At 40.1% G+C, this 22,808-nt stretch overlaps 1 protein-coding gene across 1 annotated transcript in view; it reads right to left on the reverse strand.

Moving 5' to 3' along the window:
- The window catches only part of LOC107220155 (discoidin domain-containing receptor 2-like), a 111,540-nt gene extending 98,920 nt beyond the window's left edge, over positions 1 to 12,620 (reverse strand). Inside the window, exon 1 of the mRNA XM_046731510.1 lies at positions 12,288 to 12,620. The gene's annotated coding sequence lies outside the window, so the exon portion shown is untranslated. The remainder of the gene's footprint in view (positions 1 to 12,287) is intronic.
- Between the last annotated feature and the right edge of the window lie 10,188 nt (positions 12,621 to 22,808).

Raw genomic sequence — 22,808 nt, forward strand, 5'->3', positions numbered from 1 at the left:
GTGACTCGAAAAATTTAGTAAATCAGGTATTTTTTGAATATTGTTGGAATTACGAAAAACGAGGTACGCGTAACCATTTTGCGCTATCGTCGATCCTTTTTTGGTAATTGCAACGCCGAATCAGTTTCTGAGGTTTACACTCTACTTTTTTAGTTTAAACAAAGCTTTAACGTCAATTCATCGCTGCACGAGCATTAAATTTTAACGTAACGGCTAAAAAACTAATTTTCATTCTCTACCTGGAACGAAATTTTTCGATTGTGGTAAAAAATGAAAATAGTTAAGAACTATGAGCGGTAAACGTAACAAAAAATTTCTCTCATCGGAGTTTCTATTTTCCTTGTTGTAAATTTTGAAGTCCATACTCACGTACATATTTTGTAATAATTCTTAATAAATATTTATCCGGGCCCTACATATTGAATAAACGTTGATTTTTCATTGGTGTAAAACCACGATCCCTTCCTGAGAACAAAAAAAAAAATAAAAATAAAAAATAAAGAAGGATTTATTCTTCGTCATTCCCGAGCCGATTTCTCGCGCAGATTTCGATTGAGATACAGAGAGAAAAAAAGGAAATCCCGGTTTCTTACGGTTGACCCAAAAAACCGTCTATATCAGAGTTAAGGGAAAAACAGAGAGCTGTCCAAATGGCGGGGGTGGGAGGAGAAGAAAGAAGAAAGAGAGAGAAAAAGAGAGAGAGAGAGAGAGAGAGAGAGAGAGAGAGAGAGAGAAGAGAGACCGAAATAAGCCCAATGTGTTCATTCTTACGACGCGCGCTGGGGTTTCATCGATTCACGGACTTATCGACTTATTTTCTTCACCCCCTGAATCGGACCGTCTCAAAGCCACCCTCTGCACCTTATACCTTATACCTTGTACCTTATATACCGGATTGAGAAGGTGTACAGGTGCTCGGGATTAAACCTCGTGCACTCGACGAAACATCTCTGTATAGATTTATACCTACGTATATATAAATATAGTGGAAGAAGATAAGTACAGGCAAAAGGGGAGGAATGAACGAAAAAAAAAAAAAAAAAAAAAAACCCTTTCCGTGAAAGGATAGACGGAAAAACCGGATCGGGTAAATTCAGTGAACTGAGAAAAGGATCAGAGTTAAGAAGTTGGACGTTAAAGCGTGCGAAATAATTTAACGATATAATGTTTATCTTATTGGTTCGTTTTTTTTTTTTTGGTTTTTTGCTCCAAAGTTGAAAATAATATTTTCTCTGCGTCGCTTTCGTACGATTAAAAATCGACTGTACTTACAACGTGTGAGAATTGATTGATACTGATCGTGTACAACGTAAGCATGGAATTCCGTAACATCGTTGTACGATAGGAATAGTTATATGCATAGAGTTTTGTATTTTGATTCGATCACACTCTGATAACCCGGTAAGATATTCATAGCTTCGGAATTAGGGGAGGTGGGTAAATTCAAACTTCGAGAGAAACCTTATTAAACTTGGAAGCGTAGCGGGTATGTACCTACCTGTAAGAAGAGAGAGGAGTAGACAAAAAAAAAAAAACACCTCAGCAGGAAAGAATCGAAAAAAAAATGTGTATATATATATATATATATCATATATATATATGTATGTAAAGAGAGAGAGAGAGAGAGAGAACGGGAACACGAATAGCATTAGCATCGACTCGTATAAAAATCGGTATAGTTGAAAGAGTAAAGAGAAAAGCTGTAAAAGACGCCGGTTAAAAAACGAAGCTTTGTTGTAGGTGATTAAATACCTTATGCAATTTGCGCGAATCAGGGTGAAGCGTATGATTGATGTCAGACATGTGTAAGGCGTTATTATTTTTTGAAAAGTTCCTTGAAGAAACTTGAACTGAAGGAATTAAAGTTTGAAGAGAGGATAGAGTTTTTGAAAAGGTCGGAAAACCGACGGCTCAAAGTTGCGAAATGCAAGATTTCGAGAATCCAAGTTACGATAGAGCAAAAATAAAGTTTCGATCGAGTGAAATTTCGAAAATTAAAATATGTGTAATCAGCCAGCTTGGTTTGCTCGACGGGTGGGTGTTGAAAAAAAAAAAAAAAAAAAGATAAGGGATGAAAGCGGTGAAATTTCATCGATCCAGAAATTCACGGTACTGAAAAAAAAAAAAAAATCTTCGATGATTCGAAATTTCGACGCCTCAGATTTTAAATCTTCCAATTTCCGCGAACTTTTTGACTCGTCTGAACTGCGCCCTTTTTTCCGAACTTCGATGTTTCGTCAAAAAATTATATTTCTCAACATTGAGTTTCGGAATATCAACCGCCCCCCCCCCCCCCCCAAAACACAACTAATATAATTCCCGGTGTTGACAAAAACCCGAAACACATTTCGATTCTCATTCAATTTCTAGAAAAATAATTCCGACGTTGCGATTAAAAACAAAAAAAAAGAAAAAAAAAACCGCACAAAGACGCGTGCAAAATCAGCGACAGGCTGCCGAGTTCCACAAATCTACATTCCTAAGGGTGTTTAAAGGGGGTTCACGTGGCTGCTGGGCAGGGGGTGGGAGGGGGGCGGAGGCTTTGTCTAAACCACAGAGCACCACCCCAGCGACCTAATCCAATATAAATCTCACGGTATAAAGCTGTTCCGATTAATGGCCCGACAAACCAACGCTGTGCGGTGACCGACGAGGGGGATGGTGTGTGGAAGGGAGGGGGATGATGCTACGGTGCACGAGACACGCGCGGGTCGTATGATAATACGCGGCTGCGGGCGGGAGGGGGGGGGGGGGGGGGGGGAGGAAAACTTTATTTCGAAACTCTTAAGAAACGCCGGAGAGCTAATGAGCTTTTAAATTATTCGCCTGAAGCGGCATTGCGAGAGAAGAGAGGGTAATATGGGGGTTGGTTAGCGGCGGGGGGAAATGTCCTTCCTAGAAGAATATAACCGCGGCGGGGGGTGGGGGGGAGGAGAGACGAAGAATAAGAATAAGAAGAAGGAAAAGTGGAAGGAGAAGATTTTACGCCGATAAATCGAACTCCGGTACTTATATATATATATATATATATATATATTGCCAACCCCCATTTTTGTGTATTGACGGAATCGCACGAAGAGAAAATAATAAAAAGAAAAAATTAAGTCACCAAACCGAAAGACATTAGTAATGAAAACAAAGAGCAGTTGACGAGATGAGACTTGAAAGAATTGAAATAAGAGAATAAAAAAGTAGAAAAATACAAAGTACAAATATTACTCAACCCCCGAAAATTTCAAACGTACGGCTACAATTACAGCTGATACACGTGTAAAGTTTAAATTTTAAATTATCTTAAAGATAGATATAGATAGGTAGATAGAGAGAGAGAGCGAGAGAAAAGCACGTACAAAAAAAAAAAAGAAAAAAACAAATACGAAAACAGGAACCGCGAGATCTGGGAATGCGGTGAAGGGAGGGGCGGGGCGGGGGGTGGGGGGTGGATCGACCCAGTGACACAGAGCTGTTGATAAAAGAGTGTGAAGTTCACCGACTGGTGGAATGGTTTTTTTTTTTCGGTCCGGGAACCGGTCCAATAATGAAAACATCCCGGAGGAATAAGATCGCGGGAACGAGAGAACTGCCCGGTGTCGAAGGGTGCGAGAGGGATGGAAACGCGGGAAGATAGACAGATAGATAGAGACAGAGAGAGAGAGAGAGAAGGAGAGAGACACAGCTCCGGGCTCGTCGCGCTTATGTCTGTGAATATTGGAATAGGTGAAATTCCGCGATATTTTTCTCGGCAGAGGAAGCTTATAAGCAAGGGGTTTTTCGAACCGTGAGTATTCACTCCCCCAAAGACACGACGAGGTGACATTGAACACAAGGGGTGGGTGAGGGGAGGGTGAGAGACACTCGAGAGATTCGCGGGTTCCTGCACCAGATACTGGAACAAGACATTCTTCGCGGTTTCCGTACATCTACGTATACATCCCTTACGTACAGCCGAGGTTTAGTCGAGCTCTCTATGGGGGGTGAAAATTCCTGTCTCTCTCTCTCTCTCTCTCTGTCTCACCTACTCATTGACGTGTCGCTATTGGAAAATTCTTCCTCGCGCATCCCCCGCGATTATATACATACACTTATATATATATATATATATATATAATGCAAATTCAATATAGTTACGCTAAATACCAACGACTTGCGGATTGATATGCACGCCGAACACGCCGTGAGAGAAACACCCTGTGATATTTCAATATACTGCTGTGTGGTTTAAGGGTGTATGTTCAAGGGATGTGTAACGCCACGACTGAGTAAGAACAACTCGCGGAATATTCCATTCGCGAGAAATTCCTCACGTGTAATGCGTATAATAATGATATAGGCTGGTTGAGCAAGGTACATTAATATATGAATGGATTATACATACGGGTATACTGACAATGAGAGAAATTTTAGAAAATGAAAATTAGTTTTATAACCGTTACCGGAAAGTCTGGTATCCGTTGCTATTCTTTGTCATTACGATCGCTGTTGCTGTATTTTCTTGCAACCGTTGCGAAAATTTAACGCTTGTGCAACGATAAATTTACGTCAAAGCCTTGTTTAACTAACAAAGTAGAGTAAACCTCAGAAACTGATTTGCGTTGCAACAACCAAAAAAGGATCGACGATATCGCAAAATGTTTACGCGTATTTCGTTTTTCGTCATTCCAACAATATTTAAACAATTTTTTTAACGACACCTGTTACATTCACTTTTTCCAGTTACTGTGACAGACGAAATTTTTCTCAGTGTATGTGACATTTTTTAAACGCGCGTAAAATTTTTTTCATGGAACACCCTAATACATGCATACATATATGTGTGTAGTGTATAGTCTGTAAATTCGCCCCAAAATCACATTATAAACGTTGCACGTATTGCAATCTACCCACATGCAACAAAATTGTGCAAACTATGATATACCCTGTATATAATTTCCATACTTAACAACAAAGCGAAACGTGTGTATGGGTGGTATGGAAATAGAAAGGACGAAGAAATGTAAGTAAGTAAAAAATACACGGGCGAACTAGAGACAGGTTTAAATATCTTTTGTCAAGGTGAACAAATAAAAACTGGAAAAAAAAAATATATATATATATATATATATATATATATATATATATATATATATATATTGTAAAGAAAAACCAATAAAACGCCAAAAGTTTATCGGTGAAAATTTCAATGGGAGAGGAATATCGTTGTATTCATATAATATGTTTGTATAATATATGTAGGTATAGAGAGGAAAAGAGAGAGAAAGAGAGAGAGAGAGGGAGAAAGGTGGAGCGAGCTGGTTGAAAACACAACTCTCACGGCGTTTAAACTCGTTCGTGACTCGCTTATATAATATTCCGCATGGTGGGTGCATTGCATGTATTCGACATGACGTACCGCACGAGGAGAAAAATCACCAGTATTTCCACTTTGTGATTTTGCTGCTTTTTTTTCTTTTTTTTTTTTTTTTTTTTTTTCACAGTGTCGAACCATCGATACAGCTATATTCAACCATACGTACAATCACAGTTATGTGTAATTTGCCTGTAATAGATATATCAGCCGAGATTGGCGTAACGTAAAACGTCGTTCATTATTATTATTATTATCTAAGAATAAAACAAACGTGCTCAAGTGTCAAGAATCATAAAATTTTGGGCTCACTGATTGCGAATCTGAAAGCGTGTTTGAAAAAAATCAAGATGGCGGATCCAATACGGCGGATGAAAATTTCAAAACCGATCGACTACGGAGAATAAACTCTGTCCAGGGATTTTTGGGGCCGGTGATTACGAATCTGTCGCAAGATTTTGAAAATTCTAGGCGGAGAATCGAATCAGCGACACCGAAAACCACTGCGTAGAGTTTATTGATCGTATTGGATCAAATTTGAAATTTTCGTCCACCATGCTGCATCCGCGCCATCTTGAATACTCGAAACCCGATCTCAGATACTCGTAATCAGCGAGATCAAAAACCGTAGAATCTCGTTATAAAAGTTGACTCGGCACAATAACGCGTGACTGAAATGATTAACAAGACACCTGCGATCATCAAGCTCGCATGTCGTCATCCCTCTTCCCATGTTTCCGATGGATCAGTTACGGGGGTTATGTTTTACCGCAGATATACATGTATACATACATACGTACGCATATATAGGTAACAGGTTCCGCTGACGGTGGTAAACGATTTCATTGGAAGGTTTACGGATACAGAGAGAGAGAGAGAGAGAGGGAGCGGGATAAAATTGGCAAAAGGTAGCGGAAGAGAGAGGGATGAAGAGTTGGCGGTGATTAGCGAGGTTGAGGGCGAAGAGTCTCGCTAAGTAACATTTAATTGAACACCCTATTCGAGTTCGTTAGGTCCGCGCTATGCAATTATAATCGAGCGTGCTACGTATCTATTAATAACGAGTTCAAATTATAATTACACTCATGTACACGTCTGTGCATGTATATATATACATGTATATATAGATATATGTGTATGTATATATTTACACGAACATAATTTCGTACAAGCCTGCGTATATATCGTCGTTTATCAACCAGGGGTCATCGGATACTCTTGACGTTTAAGCTTTCGCTAATTGTTACTCTGGATCAGTGAAAATTAATTATTATTTACCCATTTATGTATGTATGTATGTATGTATCAAAGGAGACTCGAATCACCTTAAAGTCTGGAATATGTAATCCAAGGGTGTTTGTCTTTCTCGTTATTTCTTTCTTTCTTTTTTGTTCCATTTATTTTATTCTTTTTTTTTTCTTTTTCTTTGTTCTTCAATCCAATTAGCAGACATTTGCGTATGGATCTTGAGAGGAGAATATACGGAGAGCTGAAATATTCGAAGCTGCAATCCGCGGTAAAAGACGCCGAAAATGAAGCTCACCAAATGAGCAACGGTGAAAAAGAAATGAATATTTGTGGTTAGGCTCTGAGGGAGCTTGCATGAGGTTGAAAATAAACTTCTCCGCCATGCGGTGATGGCAGCGGGATAAAAAGTTGCAGAAAAATTGGACCCTGCAAACGCGTCTGTATATCTTTATATAAACCTAAAACGGAGGTGAAAACACGAGTGGAAGAAGGAGAGAAAGAAAAAAAGGGGGAAAAAGTAAAAATACACACATATTCCAAGAAACGTAGTCGGATGCATAAATAACACACATGCATGTACGTACGCATGTGCATAATGTATGTTTATATACAGCGGTAAAAGAGCTGCACGAGGCCAGATTTGGAACGATGAAAGAGAAATAAATAAAGAAAGAATGAGTGGAAGAGAGAAAAGATTCAGTTTGGGGTGGGGTTGAGCTTACGAATTTGAAAAATTCGACGAGTGGGTGTAAAAAATCAGAAAAAACGAAAATCAGAATGACCAGGATTTCGAACATAAAAATATCGAGAATCTAAAACAAAGAAAGATCAAAGTGGTAAAATTTCAACGAGCCAGAAATTCACGGAATTAAAAATCTTCGGAAATTCGGAATTTCAATGTGTCAGATTTTTAATTTTTCTCTTTTTCGCTTTTTCGGAACTTTGACCTGTCGGAGTTACGCCATTTCGAAATTTTGTCCTTTCGGAACTTTAATGTTTCGACAAAGTTTGATTTCTTCACTTCGAATTTCGTCCTCAAATAATCTCGGAATTTGGCGCTTTTCTAACTTTTCAAATTCGGAATCTCAACCTCGCCCCTTCGGTTTTCGGCGAAGTTTATTCGCGAGAAATCGAGCTACGAATTAGAACACGAAATTATCGCGAATCGATGATCCGCTAATTCTCTCGTTTCAAGGACTTTAAAAGCTCGAGAAGCAATTCCCGAGCAATTCTCGCCGATGTAATTCGAGCCAAATGAGAAGCCGTTTAATTGCTAGCGAGAGCTGGTCTTACAGTGTCTGCAGATCAGCTACGAGGCCAGAACAAGGGCGGAGAAATTGACTGGAGTACCGATTTTCACCACTTCCGGTTTGGCACTCGGAAGATGAATTAGCCGTGACACAACGTCGCGGTGAAATTGGATGTATGAGTGGGACGACGTTGATTTATTGCGAATTAGGACGAATCAGGGCGTCGGGATGATGTTGGGAAAATTGGTGTGAGGGGAGGTTCACTTGTGCGAATTAAGGGAAAAAAGGAGCCAATTTTTCCCTCTTCTTTTCCGTTCGTAGTACATTATATAACAAGGGAATAAACTCGCCTTTTATTCCTGCGTTACGTACAGGACTTTATTTCCGACTCAACGCGGGACTTTCAAATCGGGCTCATATTTCCCGCTTATTTCGATTTGCGGGAAATATGATCTCATTATTTCCCGCAAATGTGTTTCAGGGAAAAAAAAACTTAACCCGACGATTGAGTCGGGAATAAAGGAAAATAATCACAAATCGTCGATGATTCGATACCACCCATGTTTATCACCTTTTACAAAACATTCTTTCAAAACATGGCGTAAAATAAATAAATGAACACATTATTCGGGCCTGATCCTTAAAAGTAACGCTGCAATTTTCTTTTAATTTAGACTGTCGCGAAACGACGGATAAAAATATCACATGTAAATACGTATTTTGAACTTTTGTTTGTTGAGAAAGACAAAAAAAAAAAACTTGTTACAAGAAAGAACCATCGAAAAAACGATTATAGAGGAAATAATGTTTGAAAATCGTCTTTTTTTTTTAAAACCTAAAACAAGGGACTTGGAATTTGACAATACGAGCTTTGTTCGCTCCACGCGAGCTTTCGGAGAAAAAGAAAGTCCGAGGAGCTTGCAGCACGTAAATCCGTGTTATTGCCAACAAAATATCCCCGGTTACACAAGGTATTGCATATTTCAGGACACTGAGATTTACGCTTGTTTGCAGGGGATAAAAAAGGGGATCAAGAACGATTATTCATCGAACGCATGGCGTCGCTGCCTCGACTGTGTTTAACGAAATTAATGCCTCCGGCTTGTTGTTCCTTCTTTACAATTTTCGTGTAAGTCCACAGTTTTAAGCCTTCAGGCTTCACGCACGAAAAATAATGTAACGTTGATTTTACATCTCCTGCGATGAATGTATGGAAGAGTTTTCAATTTTCAAAAAAATTCCTCTTCTCAGTATATATTTTATTGCAAGAGTAATGATGTTGGAAAAAATTACAGATTGTTCGGAATATCATTACTCGTGCAATAAAATATATGATTAAAAAAAAAAAATTTTATTCCCATGTCATTTCTGTGAAAATATTCGATCAGAAACTAAACTATCTTAAAGTTGAGGTGAAAATTTGAAAAAAATAAAGCAAATGTTTTTAAATTATTTGAAACTGTTTTGGGGGGTGGGGTGGAAAAAATTGGTTAACACCGTAAATAAGAACTGTATATTCATATATTCATATATTCACCATAGGAGATGTAAAATCTACATAATTTCTCTTTCCGTGCATAAAAAGTCCTGCAGCTAATTTCCGAACATTAACTTCTCTGATTTCACTATATATAACAAGATCGCGTCGTAAGTTTCGGTCTCGATCTGACCTTATTCGCAATTCCGTCGCTGAAGCTCGTTATATACTTTCAAAGAGAATTATGCACAGGCCTGTGAATCATCGATTCCAATATCCGTACACCAGAGATTCACTTACGCCTCCCGATACTTCCGGTACTTATACGCATAACATCAGGTTGGCAACTTTTCAACGTTGAATATAAAATCAAGGTCATCCCAACTTTCGTTCACGTATCACTGGGAGATTTTTGTTTCCTAAATCTGTGAGTGTACGAAAAGAGAATTAGAAGAAACAAACACAGAAAAAAAAAGAAAATAAGCAGAAAGTAAGACGAAAGATGGAATAAGAATTTATACAGGAGCTTAAGTCACGTGTGAACAATTTATTTAATTAATCTCATTTTCTTGGCACTTAGTGGGTGTAATACATAAGGTATACACGTACACATTTACGTATAAAAAACACAGAGGTGAATTCGTGTAACCCATTTTTGGAGATAATTGAATTTTTACCCTGCAGAGCTTCGTGCGGTTATTAATAACAAGTGTATCCGTACAGATGTGTTTCATTCTCCGTTTTTCGATAATACTGAGATTTAAAAATATCGAAGTACACGTTCGGATTTTCCCTGAGTTAGTGAAGTTTCACCAAACTCGGAATTGCGGATTCGGGTTGTTGAGTAAATTTAAACAATTATCGTCAGAATAATTGCGCCGAGGGCATCGATGATTTATTGAACGAGTTTCGTGTGTGATACACATGTGTGCATATTGTACGTGTAGGTAGATGAAAGATGGGAGGATTGCGTAGTTTTGTTTTTTTCTTCACTTTTCTCCTGCAAGGAAAAGTGACTCGATCAATTACAGACGTGTATAAAATTGATTGGATTTCTTTTCTTTCTTCCGGATCGGAATGAAATTTAAAGACTTGTGTATTTTTCGAATTTATCGTAAAATCAGCCGATTTCGAATCGAAATTCTAGGGGTTGAATTTCAGTCTTGAGAAAAACAAGCGGCTTTAGAATGACCACGAGAGAGAGTCGTCGAACTTTCCGTTCTCGCATTGAAGGTTCCAAGTTAATAGAGAAAAAAAATGAATAATATCCAAATCGAATTTCGAACTACAGCTTCGGACTCGTGATTGACGATTTTAAAGCTCTCAGATACCGTATTTACAATACAATGTGACTATTTTTTCATTGTGAACCAGTATAACGGATACACCGTTACAAATTTTGAAAGTCTGAGCTTGGATTCGTTATCGGTGACCCAAAAAACCTCCGTCTACGAATTTCTACGAAAATCAGAATATTTTTAGATTTTTTTCCATCATGTTGAATCGCCATTTTGTATTTAGCAATTTGACTTCAGATTCGTGATCAGCCACCCAATAAACCGACGAGTAACAATTTTAATCAAAATCCAAATGTTTTTAGTTTTTTTTTTTTTTTTTCAGCTCATCGAATACGCCAAATTAAAATTTTGCAAATCTGACCTCAGACTCGCGATTAGTGACCTAAGAAAATCTGACGGTACAAATTTTCATTCAAATCCATTAATCCATTCTAAAGATATCTTCATTTTTATCTGATTTTTTCAAATTTCGTTACTTAAATAATTGGAAAAGTGCCGAACCGATCGAACCGAAAATGCAATCGGTTCTGAGTTTGTAAAAGCCGCGTCGATTGAGACCAAAATCGTTGAAATCCGGTGACTCGTTCTCTAAATATCGTCCGACAAAATAAAAAAAAAAAGTAACGACATACAAAACGTGGACATCTCGTAAAAACTCAACCTTTCATTTTTGGGGGTGATTAAAATAACTTCCTATTTTTTTCTCTGAAAACAAAGAAACGAGAAGCTGAAAATGGTTCGGCACACAATTGCCGAAAAGGGGTGTAAGTCGCCTACGTTTCGAGGGTGTTAATATCGTCCATCGCAGTTTGCGCTGCACCAAACGGTCGTTCAGAGATTCGGGCGATCCATGCACACGTTTACATGCCTGCCGGCCATCAACCGAGTACGCGGCGTTATATGCACAAAGCTATAATAAACCGAGGCTAGGGACGAAGGAAGGGAGGTAGGAAAGGGGATGGGGGTGGAAATTCAATATTGCAAAATGTTGGACCGCTGGGAGCAGAATTGGCCCGACGATAAAAGTAGATTGGTAAACATTTGAATAGAACTACACGGAGGACCGCGTTTATTATATACATATGTATACATATAACCGACTTGCGCGTAACGCAAACGTAGGACAGGCAGTGGTCATAAACGGCTACGGAAAGAAGTGGCGAAGCGAATTCAACCGTTGCGCATGCGCGCGGATATTCCGAAGCCAAAATTTTCAACTACGTCGTAAATGTGACGAAAAACGAGGATTTCACTTTATTATTATCACTGTTTCTACGGGGCTCGAAAGCACGCCGAATTTCTTCCTTCGTTTATAGTTGATTGAAGAGCCGGATTTTATGCCCGTAACATGTGCGGATTTGGGAAGGTGGGGGATGATTTCTGATTCGCGAAAACAAAAGAGGAATTTCGGAGGATGATCCTCGGGGAATAACGTTGAGGATTTGAAACGTTGCCAATACGCGGCAAGCGATTGTCACGAAAAAAAAAAAGAAGAAGAAGAAGGTAACAGACAGACAGACAACGAAATATCGGAAAACCACGTCGAGGATTGAAGAGAAGGAAAATTCTAGAAGCTCGATTCGAAACTTCTACCGTTATAAATAATCGATTTTCACCTGCACGGAAAACATTCCATGCTGTAAGAATATCCGAGTGATTTAAAAACTCACCAAGTCGAATGTAGGGGATGATTTTCCGGGTTGAAAAGGAGGTTGCGTTGTATAAATTCCCAGGGTTTGATTCACATCGAGGCTCTTCGATGACTCGGAACAACGAAGACAAACTCGCACAATTATTCACTGAAAAAAAGAAAACACGAGCGACGGTCCGCCGATTACGGATCGATTGGAAATCAATCAGCTTTTAATTTACGACTTTTCGCGGCACTTGGCGGGAAAGTTTACGCGACGGTCATTTAAATTCCCGCCCCGTGATACGCGGAGCTTCGGACTCGACTCGAGATGTCGCTTCGCGCTGCGTCCGTTCGATGCCGACGCTCTTCTCACGAGCGGGCTTCGCGCAAGACTGAGCGTCGCGACGCGCCGTCGAGCTTTTTCTCCCTCGGGCCGTCGGACGATCTTCCGGTCTTGCGCACCTGCGATTTTAGTCGACGTTCCACGCGCTGCGCTCCCCGACCGCAACGCGTTTACGACCCGGCGTTTTAATTGACCGCGATAATCGGTGCGGCCGATTTTGGAGATTTGAAAAACGATGGGGCGGGGTTGAAATTCGGATTTTTATTGATTCTGGATTATTCGGTGGCGAGACTTGGAGTGAAGGAATCGAACTTTGAAGATACGACGAGGTTTCGGATGGTCGGAAAATCCACGGCTTGAAGTTAGGAAATCCAAGGTTACGAAAATTCAACTTACAATGGAGCGAAGTTCAGAGCAAAATTACGAAAAATAAAGTTTCGATCGGGCGGAATTCCGGAAATTAAAATATACTCAGACATCGTGGCTTACTCGACGAGTGGGTGTGAAAAAATAGAGAAAAACCGAAAATCGGAACGACGAGGATTCCGAATGTAAAAATATCGAAAATCTAAAGCAAAGAAAGATCAAAGTGGTGAAATTTCACCGAGTCAGAAATTCACGGAACTGAAAATTTTCGATCATTCCGAATTTCGATGGTTCAGATTTTTAAATCTTCTCACTTTCCCATTTCGGAACTTTGAGCGTCAGGTTTCGAACCATTCGAAACTTTGATGTTTCGTGAAAGTTTGATCTCTTTCCTTCAAGTTTCACCACCAGAAAAATTAGAATTTCAACCCCGTCCCAAAAACAATCTCGATTCGGTATCCAAGCAGTAAAAAAATGTTGTTTGTTACAGTCGCTAGAAAGTTTTAGTAAAATAAGTATCGGCAGAACAACTGTTTGAGTATTGTTAAAATTGCAACAAAAGGAGGTACGAGTAACTAATCATTTTGTGCGATAGCAATTGTCAGTACTGCATTATCAGTAATCTTTTAGCTGAATAAGATCGTGACATCAATTTATTGCTACACCAACATGAAATTCTAGAAAAAGATACTAGATCTTCCGGTTACAGGTACAAAAGTAAATTTTTCTTTTTTAATTTGACCTCAAAGAAAAATATTCAATTGAGAAACTAATTCCGTATCGACAGATTCGAGATCTTTGATTTATTCGTTTATCTGTATATTCAATTCAATGTCAGATTCACTTGAAGAATCAATAAATCACAAGTTTCAAGTATGAACTATAATTCGAAAAATACTTTTACCCCGACTTCAGATTTCATTTAAAATTTTCGAACTTTACGAATTAGTGGATCGAATTTCATTTCAGGTTTTCTTATTATTATCTACGGAATACGCGTAAGTTGCATGGGAGAAGAAAAAAAATCAATTCCGACTAACTGCGTGCATTTTTTACCGAGAATATACATGTTGAAGTTTCATCAAATATATTTGAGGAAAACGAAAATTTTTTTTGTTGTCTGACAACTTTTTACAGCAGAATATAAAATGTATGACGAAGATATTTTTTGCCGACGATAGAGCAATATTAGGCTATAATCAATTAGGGTTTCACTCGCTCGAGCACATTTTGAACCATCTAAAAACGGCAATATACATACATCCGAACTCTTGTGAATAATTAATGCCGAACAGTACACGCGTCATTTATTAACTCGCAATGTCTCCGACAGTTTGCAGGTCGGAATATCGACAAGGGTATAAATTTTTTAGTTGACATTTTTCGAGTAACTAATAATATCGAAACTTGACATGTTTTTTATACCAGTTTGACATTTTGCCCGGGACACTGAGCAGAGTATTGCATAATGGAGGCGCGCCTCACAGAAGAAATTGATTAGATTAACCCTTTGAGTCACACATTATTGTGCTGAGTCAGCTTTTATAACAGAATAGCATTCCATGATTCAGAGGTCGCTGATTACGAATCGGAAATTAAGTTTTCAAAATTTAAGATGGCGAATCCAATATGGCGAAAGAAAATTTCAAATTTCATCGAATCCGGTAAAAAAACTCTATGCAGGGGTTTTCCGGGCCACTGATTCGATTCTCCATACCGAATTTTCAAAATCTGGTGACAGATTTGTAATCAGCGGCCTCAAAAATCCCTGGACAGAATTTATTCTCCGGAGTCGATCGGTTTTGAAATTTTCGTCCGCCATATTGGATCCGCCATCTTGATTTTTTTGAATAGGCTTTTAGATTCGTAATCAGCGAGCCCGAAAACTTATAATTTATGTGAAACGTGTATACGTGTAGAGGAGTAACTTTCTCGGAAATGAATTATTCCTTCAATTTTCACAATTTTTTTCAATCAATTTTTTTGTAACAATAACAACTTACGCTACATCGCAATAATTACTCTCGAGTATTGAAAACTTATTCGTACGTCGTCAGAAATAGCAAAAAACCGCAAAAAGAAATACATATATTTTCCAAGTTTTCTAAACATAAAAAAAATGGATATAAAATAGGTGGTGAAAATACTTACCGTTATGACTCAAAGGATTAAGCCTCGGGCAAAAAGGGCCATGTGACTCGTCGAGCATGCGAGGAGCCTCACGTTACCAAACTTCTCTTTCTTCACTTTAATTTTGTGCTGTTATAGTTTTTTGCTTTTACCATTCTACTTTTTACGCCCTGTTTTTTGCGCGGTGCAAAAAGTTGATAAGCACGCGATCTCATTACTGATAATCGAGACAAGGTATGCACGTACTTGATAAAGTGAGAAATAACATGAAAGTAGAGTAAGTACAAAAAAAAAGAAAAAAAAAAAAAAAACAACACCGTAACGCTGGAATTCTTTTCGACGGATAGACTATTGAAATTCATATATTTATACGAATAACGGGTAATAAATTTGTTCCAACACTTGATTTGAATAGTGCGTGATTGATTCCAATGAATTTATTCCGACGAATCGATTCTCGTCCATACAACTATCGCCACACAATTCCGTCAAATATTAAATAGGAATATTGTCAGCCAAAATAGGTACATTATTCATTCGATTCTGCAGCCGCTAATGAATCTCGATCAATTTCGCCGCTCATGGATATTGGATGGTTAAATAAATTCGGCGTCGATTCGCTGAGCGAAAAGTCATATTCAACGTCGCTTTTAAATTACACGTCGCATATATTTCATTTTAGCGAGTCGTCTCGTTTACGAATAATTTATCCGTCGATAAAGTGAAGACTTATTTCGATTACAGGTCACCCTATATTTATAATTACGTAAATCGTACTGCTGGCGAATATTTTTGAGTTTCGGAACGTTGAAGCGGTAAAAAAAAAAGGAAAAATAAACATAAATAAAAATAAATGAGTAAAAAAACTGAACCAAGAATGTGTTAAACGCAAAGCGTTTGAGAATTGAAAACCTTGATGCGAAACGGGCAGAAATTTCATCGTCGAAAATGTATTATTCTATAAAAGCACGTTCTCCTGCATGTACGTGACGGGTGGAACGAATTGTCGGTAAAGCTCACGATTTCTCTCCATTTTTTTTTTTTTTTTTTTTGTCCTTCAGGTACAGCTTCGAGCATCGAAAAGTTTCGCAAGTGAAATCGCAAGTCTGTTTCCAATTTCGGTTGATCTTTCCGTAGCAGCTGATTGCACCCGAAAAAAGATGTTGATAAAAATGAAAATTTCAAGATCGATGTCAAGTCATGCATAATCAAATTTCCAGCCAGGATAATTCGACGAAAGAATCAAACGTCCGGATAACTCTCGTCGAGTTATCTGCGATGTCTCCTGACATCCATCTGAGGTTCATCGTGTATTCCGAAGCGGTTTATTAATTCATCTGCTTCCCTGGTCCAGAGTCTGATTCCCATGCATTATGGGACAGGCTGGAGCTAAAAGAGGATCGGAGTCGGGAGCTTGTCTTACAATTAGAATATCTACGTCGATCGGACGTCTGAAGCATGCGGCAGCAGCCTTGCACGATTGATTTTTTGAATTGAGACATTTATTGCAGATCGCAGACTGTGACTGTGAGAATTAGTGTCCTATTTCCAGATAACGTCGCGATTTCTCATGATCTGCTCATTTTGGGGTAGGTAGGTATGTGCGATAAACCCTTTTCAGGATGCAGACCGAAGACGAAGAATAAGAGGGGAATATGAAGAAGAAAAGGGAGAAGCAGCTTTGGCAGCACGCGGTGAAGTCAATCGTGAGACAATCAAAAGAGACACAAGGCGTTCCCCGACTTAAACACTCGAACCCTCTATTTTATTTGTGTTCCCAGAATGAAGTTCCCGGTCCCCCTATTTCCTTCCCTTCCTTCCGCCAACCCAAACAGACCTGTAAACGCCAATCGATTGAGACGGGCAAGTGCAGAGAGTGGCGGCTGGAGGAGGTCTACCGGTAAGCCGAGAATCCGGAATCCTGCGAGACCGCAGGATCAGGATCACCGCGGAAGAATCAACAAGTGCACGTACGCACGGGGACTCGAACCCAACGACTTGCATGAAGTACCTAAGTGTACCAGTTATCGACTCTGCTCCAATTATTGACCTGTTTCGATGTATCTCTTTGATCCTTAGTTCTGAAATACCCAAAAAAATAAATTCGTAGTCTCTAACCCTCTAGCAATTGGTTCAAGACATCACAATTCTTGTTGAATTCACAATTTTTTCCGTAAATTTATAATTTTGGAAAATGAAAGGGTCAATAATCAGGTTTCAACGTGTCAATGACTGGTACACGATGGAACTTTCGGTACATCATCACAGACAGGACCTCGGCGCGAATCCTGTGATAAGTAAGAAAAAGGACGAGACGAGTCGGTGTGAAATTTTCGAAAAGGGATCCAATGGTCTCACCACGCGAATTTGGAATGGCTGGACAGTTTCACCGCGCCCTCCGTACTTAACCTAACTTAACCTAACCTAACGTAACCCGACCTGACCTACCCTAACCTAACCTAACATGTCCATATCCATCCTAACCTAACTTAACCCGACCAAATCTATCCCAACCTAACGTAACACATCCAGATCTACCTTAAGCCAACCTAACCCGACCTGATTTATCCTAACCTAACCTAACACGACCTGATCTACCCTACCGGACACTAACCTAACCTAATCTAACCTATGGAACTTCCGGTAGATCACAGGCAGACGATTTGGCGTGAAATTTGTGAAAGGGGGTCGGTTGGTTTTACCAGTCGAATTCGGAATGGCCGGACAGTTTCACCGCGCCCTTTGTACCGTGACCAGTAATTATTATTTGGTCGAGTTTACGGGGGCGGTTCGTTTCTCCTGCTATCATTATACACATGCAACGTCCAAGTATACGTGTTCACAGTCACATTATCCGGCACTATGAACGCGCATCGTTTCACCCGAATGAAGCAGCCACCTTCTGACACGCGACTTCATTAACGAATTGGGTCCTCCGTGCAGGGGAGGAAACTTCCGAGCATTTCTCACCCCCATCCCTCCTCTTAACGGATGGTTTACAGGGTCAAGCGATGATTAATTGCCTCTTGCTTAATTACCAATTAGACGAACTGGAGAGGGATTTTCAACGGCGGAGTGCACAGGCCTGATACTCGATCTAAACTAGCTCTGATGAAGAGACCATTTCGATCCTTAGATTCGACATCCTAATAGTTGCGCTATGATTCGATCTGACCAGAGACTGAATTAAAAACCATAACGTTTTATTTACGGTGAATCAACGATGGTACAAGTGATTGGAGATGAATGTTTTTCGAATGGATGTAGTAACATTCGTAAACGATTATACGACACGGTCTTTTCGGCCAAGGCAACGTAACCTCAACATTAATTTTTAACTTTTTCAAAGACAAAATGTCGATCGTCATTATTATTTTATAAACTAAGAAAATAGTCTTGCAAATATGAATTAAAAAAAAATTTTCCAACAGGCGATGATCCCTGGAACATATTCCGTTGATGTCATTTCAAACTTTCCACCCTATGAATAATTTATCTGGTTCGTTTCTCTGCAGTTCACATAAAATAGATAGATCATACATCGGTTCATCAAACAATTTCATTACATTAGCTAGCTTCAACATTTCAATGATCAAGGAAGTTACGTCACGCGGAAAATGGACGCAAGGATACTACCCAATCCATAAACATAGAGCTTCCATCACTCGTGTCACCGTGAAATGTGATAAAATGTCCGGATAAGGGTTGGAGCTCGAAAAGTCATGATCAATTGAAAAAATGAAAGAAGCAAGAGTCACGATCAGAGCGCACGGCCCATTTATCCAGACGAAAAAAACGTTGAAATCATATCAGGTACATACGTAAACACCTGGTTCTACAACACAAGGGTTAAAAGTCGGGCAGGGGGGAAAGGAGTTGGAAAATAAAAACGAAAAGGAAAGACCGCGTACATCTGAAAAGTCAGAATATCCGGTATAAGTGAGACAGGAATAGCCTGGCACGTATATGGAAGCCGGAGAAGAATCGCGAGATCCATGGATGGGAGGAAGCGAAAGGAACGGTTGGGGGTGGTGGTGGGGGTGGGGGTGAGGGGGGTGTTTCAAAGCGGTGGAAATCTCACGCTCACCTGGCGCGGAGACTGACGGGTTTTCTGCGGGGGCGAAGGGCGAAAAGGCGATGGAAGGGATGTTGGGGGGTTGAAATATTTATGTTTTCCCTTGAAGGCGTAAATATTGGATGGGCTGACGGCGCGATGCGGAGAGCCTTGGGGGGCCGCCCACGCTACAAAAGACGCGCGGCTGATCTAGCCCCCTCACCCTCCTCACCCTTCCATCGCCGAATCAATTTCCGTTATTTATTGTTCGGCTACTGTTTTTCGATAGGATCGTATTTCGGGGGTAGCTCGCCGTCTATTTCAGACGCAGAGAAACCGCGGCGCGGGAATCGCTGCCATACGCAGCCCCCGCGCCCTTTGATCGATTTTCTTCACCCCCGTCCAAGGACATCGACTCTTTTACGATCGGTGTCCTGATTTTCGAAACCAAATGCGGTTTCCGAGAGTCGTTAAATGAAATTATCGTCCACCATATTGGATCCACCATCTTGCGTTATCCAAATCTGATTTCAGATTCGTAATCACTAACTCCGAAACCCCTGCACAGAGTTTTTTGACCGAATTCTATCAAAATTGAAATTTTCGTCGGCCATATTGGATCCGCCATCTTGAGTTTTCTATATTTGATTTCAGATTTGTCATCAGTGACCCTGTAAACTATTGATAAAGAAATTTGAAAACTTTACCTAAAAAGCCCGATGGTTGCCAATAATTTCAAAATTAAAGCAGTATTGTGAAAAATCTGAGTTAAAATTTGTACATCCTTATACGATAAGAGAAAAACAATAATTATATTATGTCTTCAAGGAAAATATGTAGCGTCGTTTTTTTTGTAACAGAAATATGAAGTCCTCTCGAGAGCTGAAGTACAACTTCGGATTTTCAAACTTCGAGTAAATTCAACGATCCGACGAAGTCTTCGCAGCACTTGAACCATGCATGGTAGGTACAGGTTCATGTAATAAAACGATGAAATTCAGTGTGCATAACGTTAGTATGTATATTTATGCATGGGCCGGTTGTCGCCTGGCTGTGACGTCGCGACGCCAGGCGTCTCTCGCGTGTAAATATCCCATATGAACACGCGGGGCGTTGGGACGTGTATAATATACAGTGCGTTCCGGCCGATGAGTGAAAGTAAAGAGAACAAGAAAATGAATGAGGGAAAAATTACGCGTGTATAGTCCGTTCGGGGCGAAAACAACGTGCGTCGAATTGCAGGCCTCGAGACGGAAACTGTTCCCTCGCGGATTCTCTCAAGGCTCTCCATAAATTCTTTGGGGCTATATTTTTAACCCCTCCTCTATCCCCCATATATATATTTATACGAGAATATCTTATACTCTTCTTTCGTTCTCTTATGAAAATTTCACGGGAGTTGAACAGCGAGCGTATAGTTTATGTAACTTATACTCATGGAGGAAAAGCTCGTCTAACGATATACATATACCTATATTATATCCGTAATACCGTTACTCTGCGTAAGCTCGCAAGCGGTTATACAATGTAAAAAACCTGTTTTTAAGTTTTATTCTTTTTTTTTTTTTTGTTCCTGAGTACGATAAGTAAATCTTCTTTAATTTTTTCTTGAGTTGTATAAAAGTGATTTGTAGAGAAGCATAATTTAAACCATATATTAGAAATAAATTTGGTTTGATCACTCAAGTTAACTACAAGTTGAATTCTATAAAAGAAATAGATTAATCCCCAGCAGAGGAATTCTTATTACCAACAATTTCAGAGAAAACTGTTTCAAAGAGTGTAATTTTTTTTTTTTCCTCTTCAAAATTCCAAAAATTACCACGAATCTGATTTTTCTTTCGTTTTTAAATCGATCTCCTGCATCGTGACGTATTTTTATGGACGATTTTCAATCTCGTAGACTCGGTATTTTCGGAGTTACTACGTCAACCGTAATTTCAACGAACGTTAATCCTGATGCAGGCTGTGAGGGTAAATATGGACACAGATAGAGGCATATACACAAGGAATTTGTGTATCTTTGCTTCCCAGTTTAGCCAGTTCGCGACTCGACGATGGCGGTACTTGCTTGTCGACTTGCTCTTTCCATGCAAGCGTTTCGTAACCTCGTCTAGGGGGTTGAAAGGGGGGTGGAAACGAACCTACCGCAAGGATGTAGCCACTAACAAGTTCGCCCGAAAGTTAAGGGTAACTTGATTAATGGAACGCGGGGGTTTCTCGCGAGTTATTTCATGGTTACGTAATGACCCCCACGCTCCCCGCCCTCCCCCTCCTCAAAATACGGCGTTGAGTGGACCTTATTAAGCCTCCGCAGCATCGTTTTTTTTTTTTTATATTTATATTTCCTCACATGATAATTTGCGGGTGGATTTCCCGAACCGTGTGAATGTAAAGTCCAAGTTTTCGGTGTCGCCCCTCGGATCGGGGGCGCGAAATTTTGCCTCAACTTTTCTCCGCACAGCTCGAGCAAGGGAATGAATAAAATAGGCATAACGGTAAAATCCGTGAAATATCTTCAAAGTTTAGCAAAGAAGGAGACCCGCCCCTGCGGAAAACCGGCTCTGCAAAATTTCCGCGTTTTCAATTCAGTCCCGAGATTATAAGCCCACGGGAACCGCGGCGTGTTGTTCCAACTTGTGTAGGTATATCAATTCCCGGCGTTTCCTGCACTCTGCGGCACTCCTGAATTGAAATTCGGATAAATTAAAGCCCGGCCCCCGGATAACAAGATTGGTCCGTGGAAGGGCGAGATGTATAGGGAAAAATAAGAAAATGGGGCGATGCCCCGCGCCGAGGTGAAGGAGTGTTTTTAACCGAGTTGAAATGAGGATTTGCATAGACAATGAGCCGCGAGTCGAGGCGATATATTGCTGCGCGAGAGGAACTTTGAACGTTATAACTTACCGGCGTCGGCAGCGCGCATCGAGAACCGAATGAATAAGTCATAAATGACACCCTTCCCCAAAAGCTATCCGCCACCCTCGAAGCTAACTCGAAGGAAATAGGTGCTGCGAATAATTCTAATCTCGGGTGAGACTCGGGGTTCATGATCAGGATTCGATCGGAAATTCCGTAATCAGTAGCATAAATAACGACAATTCTGCGTACAAGAACCCCACTCTGGAGATAACCCTCACCGAGAAAGGGTTTGTGTCTGAGCTGTGAAGCGGCTAGAATGTCGGTAAAATGTCGGTATTGGAATCTGTACGCAAAACCGGCTTTGGGGACAACCTGCACAGAAAAAAGGGTTTGTGTCTTAGCTGTGAAGTGGCTAGAATGTCGGTAAGATGTCAGTATCGGAATCTGTACGCATAACCGACCTTATTATGCAACTGTGATCAAAAACCTTGCTCTGATTATTACAGTCGTGTAATACCGCTGTACCGATCGAAACATGCGCAATGGTTGTAGCCGGAAGTGTTGCTCCTGGAATTTTCCGGTGGCTTTACGGTGCGTCCTGAGAAGCGGAAATTAGGCCGACAGCATCTCCTGGAGGAGTGATTTCGGGGCGTGTGAAGTTTTATTAGATCGGATAGACGACAGGGGGTTTCATTGTTTCTTTTCGAGACATTAATCAAAACCCAAACGGACCCCGACTTCGCCCCGCACGGCCACTGCAATATAAGAGTCGACTCTTCTGCAGCTTGACGGTGAAAATTTAT

This window comes from Neodiprion lecontei, chromosome 2 (genome assembly GCF_021901455.1).
Source record: "Neodiprion lecontei isolate iyNeoLeco1 chromosome 2, iyNeoLeco1.1, whole genome shotgun sequence".
NCBI lineage: Eukaryota > Metazoa > Arthropoda > Insecta > Hymenoptera > Diprionidae > Neodiprion > Neodiprion lecontei.